Source organism: Mus caroli, chromosome 12, assembly GCF_900094665.2.
Source record: "Mus caroli chromosome 12, CAROLI_EIJ_v1.1, whole genome shotgun sequence".
Lineage (NCBI taxonomy): Eukaryota > Metazoa > Chordata > Mammalia > Rodentia > Muridae > Mus > Mus caroli.
In genome coordinates this window covers 29,034,825-29,048,548 of record NC_034581.1, presented here as the reverse complement: position 1 = coordinate 29,048,548, position 13,724 = coordinate 29,034,825, and the positions used below count along the sequence as shown (strand labels likewise).

Here is a 13,724-nt window from a genome sequence, read left to right as displayed (position 1 = left end):
AAGTTTGGAGCTGAGACGAAAGGATGGACCATCTAGAGACTGCCATATCAGGGGATCCATCCCATAATCAGTCTCCAAACGCTGACACCATTACATACATTAGCAAGATTTTGCTGAAAGCATCCTGATATAGCTGTCTCTTGTGAGACTATGCTGGGTCCTAGTCAACACATAAGTGGATGCTCACAGTCAGCTATTGGATGGATCACAGGGCCCCCAATGGAGGAGCTAGAGAAAGTAACCAAAGAGCTAAAGGGATCTGCAACCCTATAGGTGGAACAACTATATGAACTACCCAGTACCCCCCAGAGCTAGTGTCTTTAGCTGCATATGTAGCAGAAGATGGCCTAGTCAGCCATCAGTGGAAAGAGAGGCCCCTTGGTCATACAAACTTTATATGCCTCAGTACAGTGGAACGCCAGGGCCAAGAAGTGGGAGTGGGTGGATAGGGGAGTGGGGGGTGGGAGGGTATGGATGACTTTTGGAATAGCACTGGAAATGTAAATGAAGAAAATACCTAATTAAAAAAAAGACATGTACCCTTTTATTGAGAAATCTTTTAGGCTCAACCAGCTCACCTAGAGAAATTAAAAACTTTCTCCTGTCATTCTCAGGCGACAGCAGGGAGAGGAAGCAGTTGACTCCCTGTCCCCTCCTTGACCTGCTCTGAGTAGCTTGCTGAGCCTGGGGAAAGAGGAAGCAATTCTCAAAGTCATATGCTGGGGAAGATAAACTTGCATAATTGGAAGACCCTGAACCCTCCAGCTGCAGGCCCTTACCAGCCTACTGTAAACTGTTTTAAGGTAAGAAGACAGTGACCCATTTATTTTCAACAAATATTATTATATGGATTAAAAGAAGCAGCCTGATAACTTAGTCAGATTATTCAAGGACTTGTTCAGTTTCTGGAAAGGCTCCATGAGACATACTGGGTATTGACCCCATAGTCCTAGATGCTCCCGAGAACCAGTCAGGCACTAATATTGCCTTTGTCAAACAGCCTCCTCCAGGCACAGTAGAAGGCTCTAGAAATTAGAGAACTTAAAGGGATAAGTAAGTCTTGACTTTTGGATATTGCACCAAAAGTTTTAAAATACCAAGATTCAGCTGAAGACAGACAAGAAAAGACATCTCCTGTGCAGTGATCACTGTTCTTGAGACAGGAGAGGAAATGGAGGACACAGACCAGGAAAAGGGGTTCATGGGCTTTCCAGCATCATCAGATGGGGCCCCGAGTGCAGATTTGCTAGAATTTAGACCAAAATATTCACAAACACCCTGCTCCCTGGGTATGTGGCTTCCTCATAGCTTGTTGACGACTAAAGTGAAATGTGGACAGACAACAGAAGGCCTTTTAGAGGACTCCTAACCCCTAGGGTACAGAATATCAGCTGAAGGCTCAGTTGTACTTCCCTCAGGTCACATGCCTAGGCTAAACCTAGAGAAATGAAAACACTTTTCTATGACCATGTTTCAACCATTCTACAAACCCCTGCACTGACATCAAAAACATAAGTGTGGGAACTCCTGGTGGTCATTGGTACTGCTGCTATTGATGGTGGTGTTTGCTGAGATGGCTGGTGGTGCCCTCTATGCCAGGAGTACAACAGTCTTTGGAATGGACTGAAACTGAGAAAAGGGCCCTCCTGTCTGCCCAAGTGCTTTCCCTATCCCACCCCCACCACCTCTCACCCCTATACCCCATCCCTAGGCTATCCCATTTGTATTTGGATAATGCAAGAGGCATTACCTAAAGGATTCTCATGCATACCCTAGGAGTCTGGGAAAGACTGATGGCATATCTGTCCAAGAAAGAGACTTGACATGGTACAGCCCCATGGTGCATAACTGTCACTGTTCTACTGGCAAATTAATCTGACAAATTAATTGTAGGGTATAAACTTTTCCTGACAGCCCCACACTATACTGAGTCCCTCTGGAGGGGAGTACCTGAGAGATGGATGTCTAACTTCCAGAGACCCAATACCAAGACCTCCTTCTAGTTCAACCCCACATTTGGTTCCACAGATGACAGCCCTCAATCCTGCTAGTCTCCTGCTAGAGAATAACTCTCAGGGTCCCCTGCATGACAGTCTTAAGGTGAGTGACCAGATCCAGTCACCAGGTTTGACCTGACTGACATTCATTGGTAACACCAGATGAGGTATTGTTCACAGATAGGAGCAGTTTTATCCAAGACAGGATCTGGTATGCAGAGGCTGTGGTGGTGACCCAAGATAAAACTATCTGGGCATGACCTTTAAGCAGACAAACCTCAGATCAACAAGCTGAGCTTTTAGCTTTGACTGGGGCACTCTGCTGAGGGAAGGACAAGACTATGACCATACACATGAACTGATACTGCAAAACTCATGATGTCCATGGGTTTACACATTGCTGATCTTAGCAGGAAAAGCGATGAAAATCTGAGAAGAAGCCTTAGACCTATTAGAAGATATCTGGTTACCCAAAACAGTGTCCACTGCAGAGGACTCAAAGATGGGATTCCCCAGAAGCCAGTAGCAACAAAGCAGCTGACTTGACTGCCTGGGAAGTATCCTGAGAACCAGTGGTGCCTTACCAAGTCTTGGTAGCCCTGTCAGAGCCCAGCTTACCAGTTACCTGGAATATAGCCTGGGTAAGATTGACTCAGAGAAACAAGAACTGGCAAGACAGTATAAATAGGGATGTTGGCTACTGCTGGACAACAGACCCATCCTTCCCGTGAGTCTGGGAAGGTAACTGGCTTTGGATCTTTACCAAGCCACCCACTTAGTGACCACAGAACCTGTTAAACTCCTTAGACCCGGGTATTATGTTCCAAATTAGAAAAGCCTGATTAAAGACACCACCTTTAGACATGTCACTTGTATTCAGGAAAATCCCAAAGCAGGGAGGAAGGTCCTATGAGAGATTCAGGCTTGAGAAAACTGGTCTGGGGAATGCGGGAGTTGGACTTTACTGAAATTAGGCCCAAATATTTGCTGGTGTTTGTAGATGGAGGCTTCCCTAATAGATACCAAGAAAGTTCTTCATGGAATAATACCTAAATTTTGAGTGTTACTAGCTTTGGGGTCTGGAAATGGCTTGATCTTCAGAGCCAAACTCTCAAAATCTGACAGGTATAAAATACCAATTGGAAATTACATTGTGCATACAGGCCATAGAGCTCAGGGGAGGTAGAAAGAATGAATAGAGCTCTTAAGAAGATTCTGACCAAAGTGGTTCTGGAAACTGATGAAGACTGGGCCAAGCTCCTTCTCTGCTCTCTCCTGCTCAGGGTCCAATGTTATTGTAAGAAGGGGATTGCTCCTTTTGAAACTATGTCTGGGAGAATACCTCCCACCCTTCCCAACCTCTGAGCTATTCCCCAGGCAGAAATGTCAATCACTCCTTTCTCAAGTCCTTGCAGGTTCTGAGCAGACAGTGAAGAAAACTCTGCTATTTCCAACATCTAAACCCACTCTAAAGATTTATACCCAAGCCTAGAACCTGGTGGGCAGATTCCTACCCATCATCCTCACTACCCCAGCTGCTGTCAAAGTAGCTGGTGTCATTCCTTGGGGGGAAAATACACCAAAGATGATGACAGATGGACACCTTAAAGATAAGACTGACCAGAGTTTACTAATCCAGGATGTACAATGCTGTTCCCATGCCAACCAATCAGTGTTAATTAGAGAAAACCTTGCCATGGTCAGCCAAACTGCAAAGAAAGGAAAGATGGATCAGATACTCTGTTTACCTGGTCCCCATGGCAGACCATCTCTCTGTCAGGATTAGCTGGACCATGATTCTTATCCTAGTCAGGCTATTAGTAGGACTCTGCATCCTCAATTGCATGACCAACAAAATTATTGGTCCCTAGGACCAACTATGCCTTCCTAATACATGATAAGTAAACAATTTGACTCAGGCCCACAGAACCATTGGGGAATGTAAGGCAGCAGGAACATGCAGAGGTTCCCTCATCTTGTAGTCTTGCTGAGGCCATTTCATGCTTAACTAGATGTTGATCTCAGGGATGGAGAATCCCATGAAAAAATTACCCAACTCTATTCTAGGAATCCAACATCAAAATACACAGTAAATTTATCTCTGCTTCTGTTGACCTGCTTGCTTGCTCAGAACTACTCCTTCTAGCTACTGCTTATTTTAGCTTCATGATGCCAGGACATAGGTTTTCTCTTCAAAAACCCTGTGCTCAGGACACTAGGCACTACACTTAGATCCTGAATAACTGAGTATAGCCTTACTAATTGAAATGAAGACTTTCAATAAGCCATAAATTGTTTCTGAGTGGTCATCTTTGGTGGACTCCCCATAACACTTTTGGCCATGTTTTATTATCCCAGAAAATAGAAACCTCCAATCAATACATTATTCTTAAGATTTATTTTGTTAAAGTGAAGCACAAAAAGAAAAAGATAACGAAGTAGATGATTCACAAACAGATCCTAAGTCTACTTACTACATCTAAAGATTGTTAGATATTCAATTTCTGATCTTAAAGTGTAGTGGTGAGCATGAAATTAATATATCTCCACTGATAATCAATAAAGAAAGTACCAAGGGAACCCAGGAGAAATGTTTCAGTTTTAAATGATATATTAACATCATTCAGTATAATTTTTCAGATTTTTGTCTTCAGACATCACAGAATATTTCTATAATTAGCTCAAGTGCTAACAATGATAGCTGCTCTGTATCTCCAAGGGAAAAGAGTCCTACCTCACTGAAATTGGAGATACAGGAATCTACTGTGTCTTGGCAAGCAGAGGTACAGGGGAAAATTGTGTAATTTGTGGGAAGGGGATGGATGTTTGGGAAGAGAACGGATCCATACCATTCCTAGTTGCAAGGATTACAGGGTTGCCCGGAGCCATTCCAATCCTCCTGGCTCCAGGTCTTTTATGAAGAAGGGATCAATACCACCAATGGTCTCTCCACCTGATGCCATGTTTTCCACTTAAGTCTTTGGAGCCTATGGGTGTCTATCTGTGTGTCAGATAAGATGCTACAATCCTTCCATAGTGTTTTCTAAGCATTTACTTGGAAAATAGCATTCTTCCCAACACTTACCCCAGTCCTTGAATATTTTATGAAAGAGCTTACATTTAGTGTGAAAGACAGGTATGTGTACAATAAGAGGATGAATTCCATGCAAGAACATGAGGGTCAGGCAGGCAGGGTACTGTTCACATGAGAATGTTGAACAAGGCATTGCATGGACTAGATACTTGCCAGACACAGATGAGGAATAGCAGTCCAGGTAGAGGGAAGGATGGAATAAAACCCAGCGAATGAGGAAAGAGGTATATTTGACACAGCAGAAATGCCAGTGCTATTGAATTAGTAAGTGTATGTCTGTATGTATACAGGTTATGAGACAGGTTAGAAAGTTCCCTGTGTGCCACATTTTGGACTTTATACTTCATCCCATGGCTAATGGTGTGGACTTTTCAGTAGGAAGTCACGGTCAGTTCTGACATCCAAAGAAGTGGCAGTGGCAGCAGTGGGGGATAGGGAGGGATGAGGCTGGACACCCAGGAGACAGTGTGGAATAGCTGAAGTTGTCTCAGAAATCCCAAAGAATGTTAGTTTACCAAGACGGGCCATGGCTCAACTGTGATAGTGCATAGGGTCATGAAGAGGAAGTCTTCCGTGGCAATTGTTCAATTGATTGACAGGATGAAAGCTTGACATTCTAGTGGGTGTACACAGGCTATCCTCAAATGAGATTCAAGGAAGTTGTGTGCTTAGAAACACTACTAACAAGTCTGTAGAGGAGTCTCTTCCCCCTGGCTTCAAAGGGATGATATTATTTAAGGGGATGTGTTTGTTTAGCAAATGGAACTTTTGATCATGAAAGGGACCACACAAGCAGAGGGGAGACAGGACCTTCTTTGTTCACAATTTCTCTTCTGTTGAAAAAGTTTCTTTATTGCTTTTGTGCTTGAATTTTTCCCTGCTATTAATCTGCCACCTTGTGGCCTAATGAGAAATTTCAATTTTAAACTGAGAGGAAGGACTAAGAAGTCAATATTCCTTTTTGAGAATACAAACCCTGCCCTAGCATAGCGCTGGCTGTGAAAACGATCAGAGGAGAGCAGAGATACCCCGCTACTATGTAACACCTTCTTCCCTGCTCACCAACCACACTGTGTGATAGGAATTCACAGGGCAAAAGGAAGAACAGAGTCACAGGCACTTATAATTCTGTGTGCTTTTCATCCTACAAAGCGACAGCTTGGATAATGTCTTCAAATTTTTTTTTTAGAATTAATTTTTTATTAGGTATTTTCCTCATTTACATTTCCAATGATATCCCAAAAGTCCCCAATACACTCCCCCCCACTCCCCTACTCACCCACTCCCACTTTTTGGCTCTGGCGTTCCCCTGTACTGGGGCATATAAAGTTTGCATGTCCAATGGGCCTCTCTTTCCAGTGATGACATACTAGGCCATCTTTTGATACATATGCAGCTAGAGTCAAGAGCTCTGGGGTACTGGTTAGTTCATCATGTTGTTCCACCTATAGGGTTGCAGATCCCTTTAGCTCCTTGGGTACTTTCTCTTCAAATTTTAATGGAAAGTTTAATTGACCTAAAAGTTAAATAATCAGGTAAGATTATCATTAGCATCCAAAACACTGCATAGAATCATAAGACAACTTTGCAAACAGATAACAACTAGGCATCAAGTAATCACTCTGTAAGGTGAAATGAGTGAGTGACGTACGTCCACATATGCCTCTTAGCATCCACATGGTAGGTCACAGTCATCTATAACTCCATTCCAGGAAATCTGACACTCTCTTCTGCCTCCGTGGACACCAAGCACACACATTCTACATATACACATACATCCAGGCAAAACAATAAATAAACACACACACACAAAATAAAAATAAATATATCATTTAAAAATAAAAGGCCAATTAAGTCACCTAGGGACTAGTATGTTTCTGAAATTTCTACTTTGATATCTTTATTCTAATCTGACTCCACAAATGCCCATGAGTTCTTTATTTTCCTTATAGCCAATCTTCTTGTTTTCTTGGTCTGGTCCAGGCCTATTATTCTTAAATACGGTTAGTTTTATTTTGTGTGTTCTCCTCCCAGACAGCCATGTTTTTAATTTCTCTCTCTTTCTCTCTCTCTCTCTCTCTCTCTCTCTCTCTATATATATATATATATATATATATATATATATATATATATGGATAAAGTGGTCTGTAAGCTTCTTTCTGAGTGGGCAGCTATTTATTGCAGTAGGCCATACTTGGCTGAGGTTAGCAACAAACCTCAGTTGCCTTTTAACATTCAAAAGAAATGCAGGGCCTTTGAAACACTGCAGGCTTCTTTTACTTTTCTTTCTAATTTGGAATTCTGGCCTCCTTCTCTTCCAGGTTTTATGATTACTTGGGTTTTTTTTGTTTGTTTTTTTTTTGTTGTTGTTTGTTTGTACTCTTTTTCACAATGTCTGAAAAGATGGGAGAGGTGGGAGGAAAGGCCAAGGTAATTGAGTCCACCTAGCTGCCTCTGCAGTTAACAGCATGCCAATTCTAAACCCTGGGTTTGATTTTAATTTATTCTTTCACACAAAACAGCATCCAGTTGACATGTGCAGAATCAGGAGGATAGTCACCACAGCTGTCCTTTCATGTTTATGAGGTCCACACTTGGGGTATGAGAATTGCATCTGTTGAACATGGCTTAGGTTTTCTTGATATTATTCCCCTTTAAAAGCCCATAAAACCATTCACATAGCATTTTTATTGTATCAGGTATTATTAACAATCTAGATGAATTAAAGTATATGAGCATATATATCTAAGTGATAGAAAAATATTACTAATTACATCATTTTATATATAAGGTGCTTGATACTTGAGAATTTGCACATCTCTGCATGTGGTGGAGGGAAACTAATTCTCTGAGGCTACCAAAGGATGTCTGTATTATACAAATGATATGGAAATTAATGGTGACTATAATTGAGACAAACTAGGGAACCGATGTAGTGTCTGGGCAAACTGGGATAGAGAATACTGAAGTTGGGTCTTTTTATTAGTTACTTTTCTGTTGCTGTGTTAAAATACCCTGATGAAAGCAAGGTGGGGAAAACAGGGCTTATTTTGGATTGTAGTTCCATGAGGTTAGAGTCTATAATGATGGGGAAAGCATGGGAGCAGGGGCAAGAAGCAGAGAGGTCACATTTTATCCACACACAGAGAGATAGGATGGGAAGTCAGTGAGGCTACAAACCCTCAAAACTCATCCCCAGTGATGTATTTCCCAGTGGTGTTAGGAAGTGATGAATCTCCACTTCCTGACAGTTCTGTACCCCCCAAAACCATGTCACCAGCTAAAGACCAGCTGTTCAAATGCATGAACTTGGGGGGGGGGGGGCATTCTCATACTATAACAGTCCTGGGTCATGCCAGCAGTGTAGGTAACATGAATAATCAGAAATGAAAGTGATCCGAGGGTGCAAAGCCAGGAGGAAGTTCAGAGTAAACCTTAAGATTGGGATGGGCACAGCCCTCACCATTTGCCTTACAATAAAAATGCTATGTGAATGGTCTAGAGCTGAGAATTGTTTATGCGGGAAACGCACTTCTTCTGTCTGTCTGAGCACTCAGAAAGGCTGCATTACCTCCTAAGGTAAGATGAGATGCAGCTGTTAGCTTGCCCTTTTAGCCCTGTGAAAGACAGTTCTCTATCCCACTGGCTCAGCAGCAGGTGATCTACTTCCTCCAGGCACAAGCTGTGTTAGCAGCTCAGTTCTCCCCAGCAAGGGGAAGTGGAACTAATTTTGCCACCCTCAAGGAATAACTAAGCACGAACCTCCGCCTGTTCTCACGGGGTTACAACCTTTCTCTTTCCAGTATGCTTCTGACTTTCACTTTCTGCATTTCCTTTCTCTTTCTCCTGGAAATGGAACCAAGCTAAGCACACCTAACCCAACTTCACTGCACCTTCCTTCAAGAGCAGGACCTGGCTCCTTGTTCAGCAGCTGAGGATCTGCCTGATGTATCTCACCACACTAGACTTGTTTGCTATCAATGTCATCATGCAGAGAGCTGAGGTCATAGAATCTAAGAGAACATGGGATTTTCCTGGGTCTTCCTTTTGGAGCATTTTGGAACATTTTTTAAAGCCTAAACATCCTGGTTGTTCAGTTGCCTTTCCCTTTCCAGAAGCCTAGTGCTACCTCAACTTTGACCCCAACTCTGAGATCATCCTGGCTCTGAGACCCAATCAGAATCATTATCACCCAGCTGGAGGAGGGGAAAACATCACCATTCCTTAAGGAGTTCAGATGGTCATGACTGAGAAGTAAAGTTTATTGTAGAATATACACAATCTCCTAATGAATCAATCACCTAAGTCTACAAGTGTTTGGGTTTAGGGTTCAAGGGCAACACTAAGGTCAGTTATCTTTTGGGAGTTAGCATTTTATTGGAGAGATGGTAATGCCCACATGGCAGAGCAAGGGTCCCTCCTTATATATTTTTGGGGGAAGTAAGAGGTTCTATGTCACAGGATTGGTGCTTGCAGACTACCTGTCTGATTCATGGGCAGCCAGGAGAGAGGAATCTCTTTACTTAGGGTCTGTAAGAAGAGTCCGCTAGAAGGATGGGGAGAGCAAGACTCTAGGAAAGCAAATCAACAGGGAAGCTTTTAAAAAGGCATGGCCCTGGCTAACAGAATCCCTCCCCAAAATCTCCCCCAAAAGATGTAAGTTATGAAGGAGGTTAGGAAGAACTGGAAGCAGGAGGGTGCTTTGCTTGAAGACCCTTGGATGCAACAGAAATGTGGGACTGCAGTCAAGGTGAGGTGAGATTACCCCATAGCCACAGTAGACTCCACTCTGCTTTCACCATTTTGTCTGATGCATCCAAACTGGGCCTTAAACTATCTCTGTATGTTTCTGTATCCAGGCCAGACAGTCTGCCCAGTAGTCAGAACTGTCGTGTGTGTTGAAAGCCATTGTGAATCTAAATAAAGAAGTACCCTTTTCTTAAGCTACTGAGACAGCGTAAGATTCAAGTCAGAGCAAGGGAGTAGAGAAGTCTGTTCTCTGTAGAAGAGACCTGCTAAGGCTGTGTGGTGTTTACTGGAGTTTGGTGCTTTTTGTATTTAATCATGCCAATTTTCACCGTCCTTTGTTTTCTTCTTTTGTCCCTAATAACTCTATTGCCATTTCCTCTCAGTGCTGTCTCACCATAACCCTTCTGGATCGTTTTCTTTCTTTCTTCAAAATTAGCTTGTGTGCTGTTGAGCTGAAAACAAAAGTGAATAGAGCTTCCTGAAAGTCCCTCTTGACCCCCAGGCATCCTGCCAAGCTGAAACCATGGACAAAAAGACAACCAGGGAGCCACAGGATTCAAGAGGGCCTCTCCACGCTGAGTGGGCATTTGTCCTTATTTGAAGCTAATTTGTGATCCTTTCCCAGCTCTTGCAAATGCTTTAGGTTCTGCAGGCACCAAATGTTCCCTGAGTATGTTAAACAAAAACACAAGGAAAGAACAGAAGGTTGACTTTTTACCCAACCCCATGAGCAGAAAGAAAAACACTAGAAGCTGAAAAATTGCTTTCTGTGCACGCAGTTCTGAGAAGGGTAGATTAAATTAAATGGCCTTATCAGCCCTTTAAAATCTAACAAGTACAGCCTCACTTCCATCTTCGATTAAAGCTGGCCCACATTGCCAACTGTTGGCAAAATAGACCCACTTGGAGGTCCTATTACAATGAATCTGATCAAATGGTCTTTGGCATCTAACTGGTGTCACATGCTCTTCTCAAACCATCCCCATATCTACTCCTCGGTCTATTCACCACTCAGTCTCCTGCCCTTATCTCTTCATCCCTGGATTGTTGCAGCTACTTGGACTCATCCAACAGCTTCAACTCCCTTCAAGGCCAGACCAATACTTCTACTCAAATTTCGTTTTTTCAATACACTCAGTAAGCCTCCAGTGGATCTTCATGCTAGGACACAAAGCTTAAAAATCCAGGCCACTATGAGATTTCTAAAATAATTGGCCATTATATTTCCTACTTACATTGTTTCTTTCCACTTCCTAGCAGTATTGCTGTGGTCCACCCCCACCCCCAAAGAATATTTTAACTAGAATGACCCATGTGAAGAAAAGTTCCTGGAAAGAAACTCAACTTCTGTTGAACCTCTGAAAGGTTGATTAGAATTTTAATGATGTGGAGAGGTTGAAATGTTGCAAATCAATAGCCAAGTAATCTTGGGACATCTTTAGTCATTTATTCATAGCCATTCACCACCCACCTCTGTATATGACCTAACATATTTATGACTCCCAGGTAAATCCCTGTTAACCCTTCCTAGTCAGACCCCAATCTCCAGTCAGCTGGATGGCTAAGGTTGTCAGACAGCATCTGAGGCCCATAGCTGAGTGTCCTCTGCTGTGCTGTAACTCACCTACCTAGCATTTCCACCACTGTGTTTGAAAAGAACTTCAATTTATGACTTCTGTTGTATCATCATTAAAAACTTCACAAAACCATTACCACCTTGGAACTTGGAATTTGGGGTAATCTGAAAACAAAAAACAAAAACAAAAAACAAAACAAACAAAAACAAAAACAAAAACCAAAAAACAAACAAACAAAAAAACCCTCTGTGTTCTTATCATGGTCATTCATATTTGACCCCAGAATAAGTTATCTCTTTTTTCCTTTGATGTGAGAGGTTTGTACCATCAGCCATAGGCCTAGTAGCCCATCAGGTGCCTTTGAGTCTGAAACAGAGGTTCAAGCAAGACAGTCAAAGCTCTGCATGTGTCTTGCAGGACCTCTCCTCCCCTATCACCTTGCTGGGTGGAAAGACAGATGGATTTGAGAAGCCAACAGTATCTGGTAGAACCTGAGGGAGGATGTGTGAAGATAAAGAGCTATGCCTGTAGAGAAACTGTCTTGAGTCTGGGACTCTGTGCTGACCGATGGATTTATATGAGGAGACTGCCCAAAGTTTGTGGGAGAAGCCACAAGTAAAGATGAGAATGTACAGAGTAGTAGTCTACACAGAGTACACTGCTGAACTAGCCCAGATGTAAGCCTAGAATGGCTCCAACTGATTCTAAGCATTTCAACATGTCCCAGATATTCTAGATATAAATTAAATCTGACACTCAGTAACATAAAATTCACAATCTGACATTCAATTTAAAAACAAATTAATAATACAAAGAAGCTATAAATATGACCAATGATAAGGGGAAGGGACTCTATCAATAGCCCCAGACTCAAAAAGCACACAGATAATAAAATGAGCCCACAGTGAAAGAAAAGCCACATGGACACTCTGTATTCTCAGGGACAAAAGGCAACTACAGATATAGGCAGGAGCTAAAGGGAAGATATGAGGATGGAGGCTATGTCTTACTTTGCTTCCTGTTGTGATAAATGCTATGACCAAAAGCAACCTGGGGAGGAAGGGTTTATTTGGCAGGCAAATCCCAATCGCAGTCCACCACTGAGGGAAAACAGAAGCGGTAACTCAGGCCAGAACCTGAAGGCTGAAACTACAGCAGAGACCATGGAGGAATGCTGCTTTCTGGCTTGCTCTTCATGGTTCTCTTACTGCTTCCTTATACAGCTTAGAGTCTCTCACAGTGGGCTGGGCCCTTAATCACTAAACAAAACAAAACAAAAACAAACAACACCAACAAAACCCATAGACTGCCTACTGGCCAAGCTGGTGGACACACTTTCTCAACTGAAATTCTCTCTTCCCAGATGATCCTGGCTTCTGTCAAGTTGACAAAAATCTAACCAGCACCGGGTGTATCACTACTGTATTAGCTTAGCATGCCATTGACCTAGAGTTCAACATCTACCATTGAACAGGAGATAATATAAACAGTCACAGTGACTTTCTAGAAATGTAAATACATGTTCTACTGTCTGAGCGAAGATTACTGAAGAGCATCCGTGGTGCACTGCACACTGCCAAGGAAGAGTAGGCACCCAGCACTGCCATTCCTACTTTGTGTAGTCATGTACTGTTAAAAGAAATGATGAGATTTTTCTGAGCATGCCTTTACTTTGCTTTCCTTTCCGAGGGTCACCCTTGCTTGTTACAGAAATCACATTGTTAGCTGCTTGTTAGGCTTGGAGCTGTTGCTGCTGCAGTCATGTACCTGTGATGAGGAACCATTACACAGCCTTGTTTGCCCCGCACTGCTGCCAGGAGGGGTTCTCTTTGGGTCTTTGGTTGTCAGCAGTCCAACTATAGCATGTGGGGTCAGAGCTCTGTGTTTATTCTACATTGGTGGGAGGTTGGTTTGAGCTTCTTGGATGTCTCATTTCCTCCCACTTGGGCTAAAGTGATAATTGAGTGGTTAAGAGCACTTGCTGTGTTTGCAAAGATTCATTTCACAGCATCCACATGGTGGTTTACAACTGTAATTCCAGTTCCAGGGGATCTGATACCTTCTTCTGACCTCTGAGGGTATGTGGTGTACATACAAGCCCCACCCTCATCGTCATCATCACCTTTCTTATTAATGGTGGTGAGTTATTTTCCAAGGTATGGATTTAGTTCATCCTCACTACCCTAATTCCTACAAATCCATTTTACAGAGAAGAAATTAAGATGTAGAAACTGTTTTCCTAGGCAAATGGATGGACCTGGAGGGCATCATCCTGAGTGAGGGAACCCAATCACAAAGGAACTCACA

General features: G+C 42.6%; 1 long non-coding RNA gene across 1 annotated transcript in view; it reads right to left on the bottom strand.

Moving 5' to 3' along the window:
- LOC115032763 overlaps positions 1–13,724 on the bottom strand; it is a 100,628-nt gene that overhangs the window by 62,534 nt on the left and 24,370 nt on the right. The gene's annotated exons all lie outside the window — the stretch shown is intronic.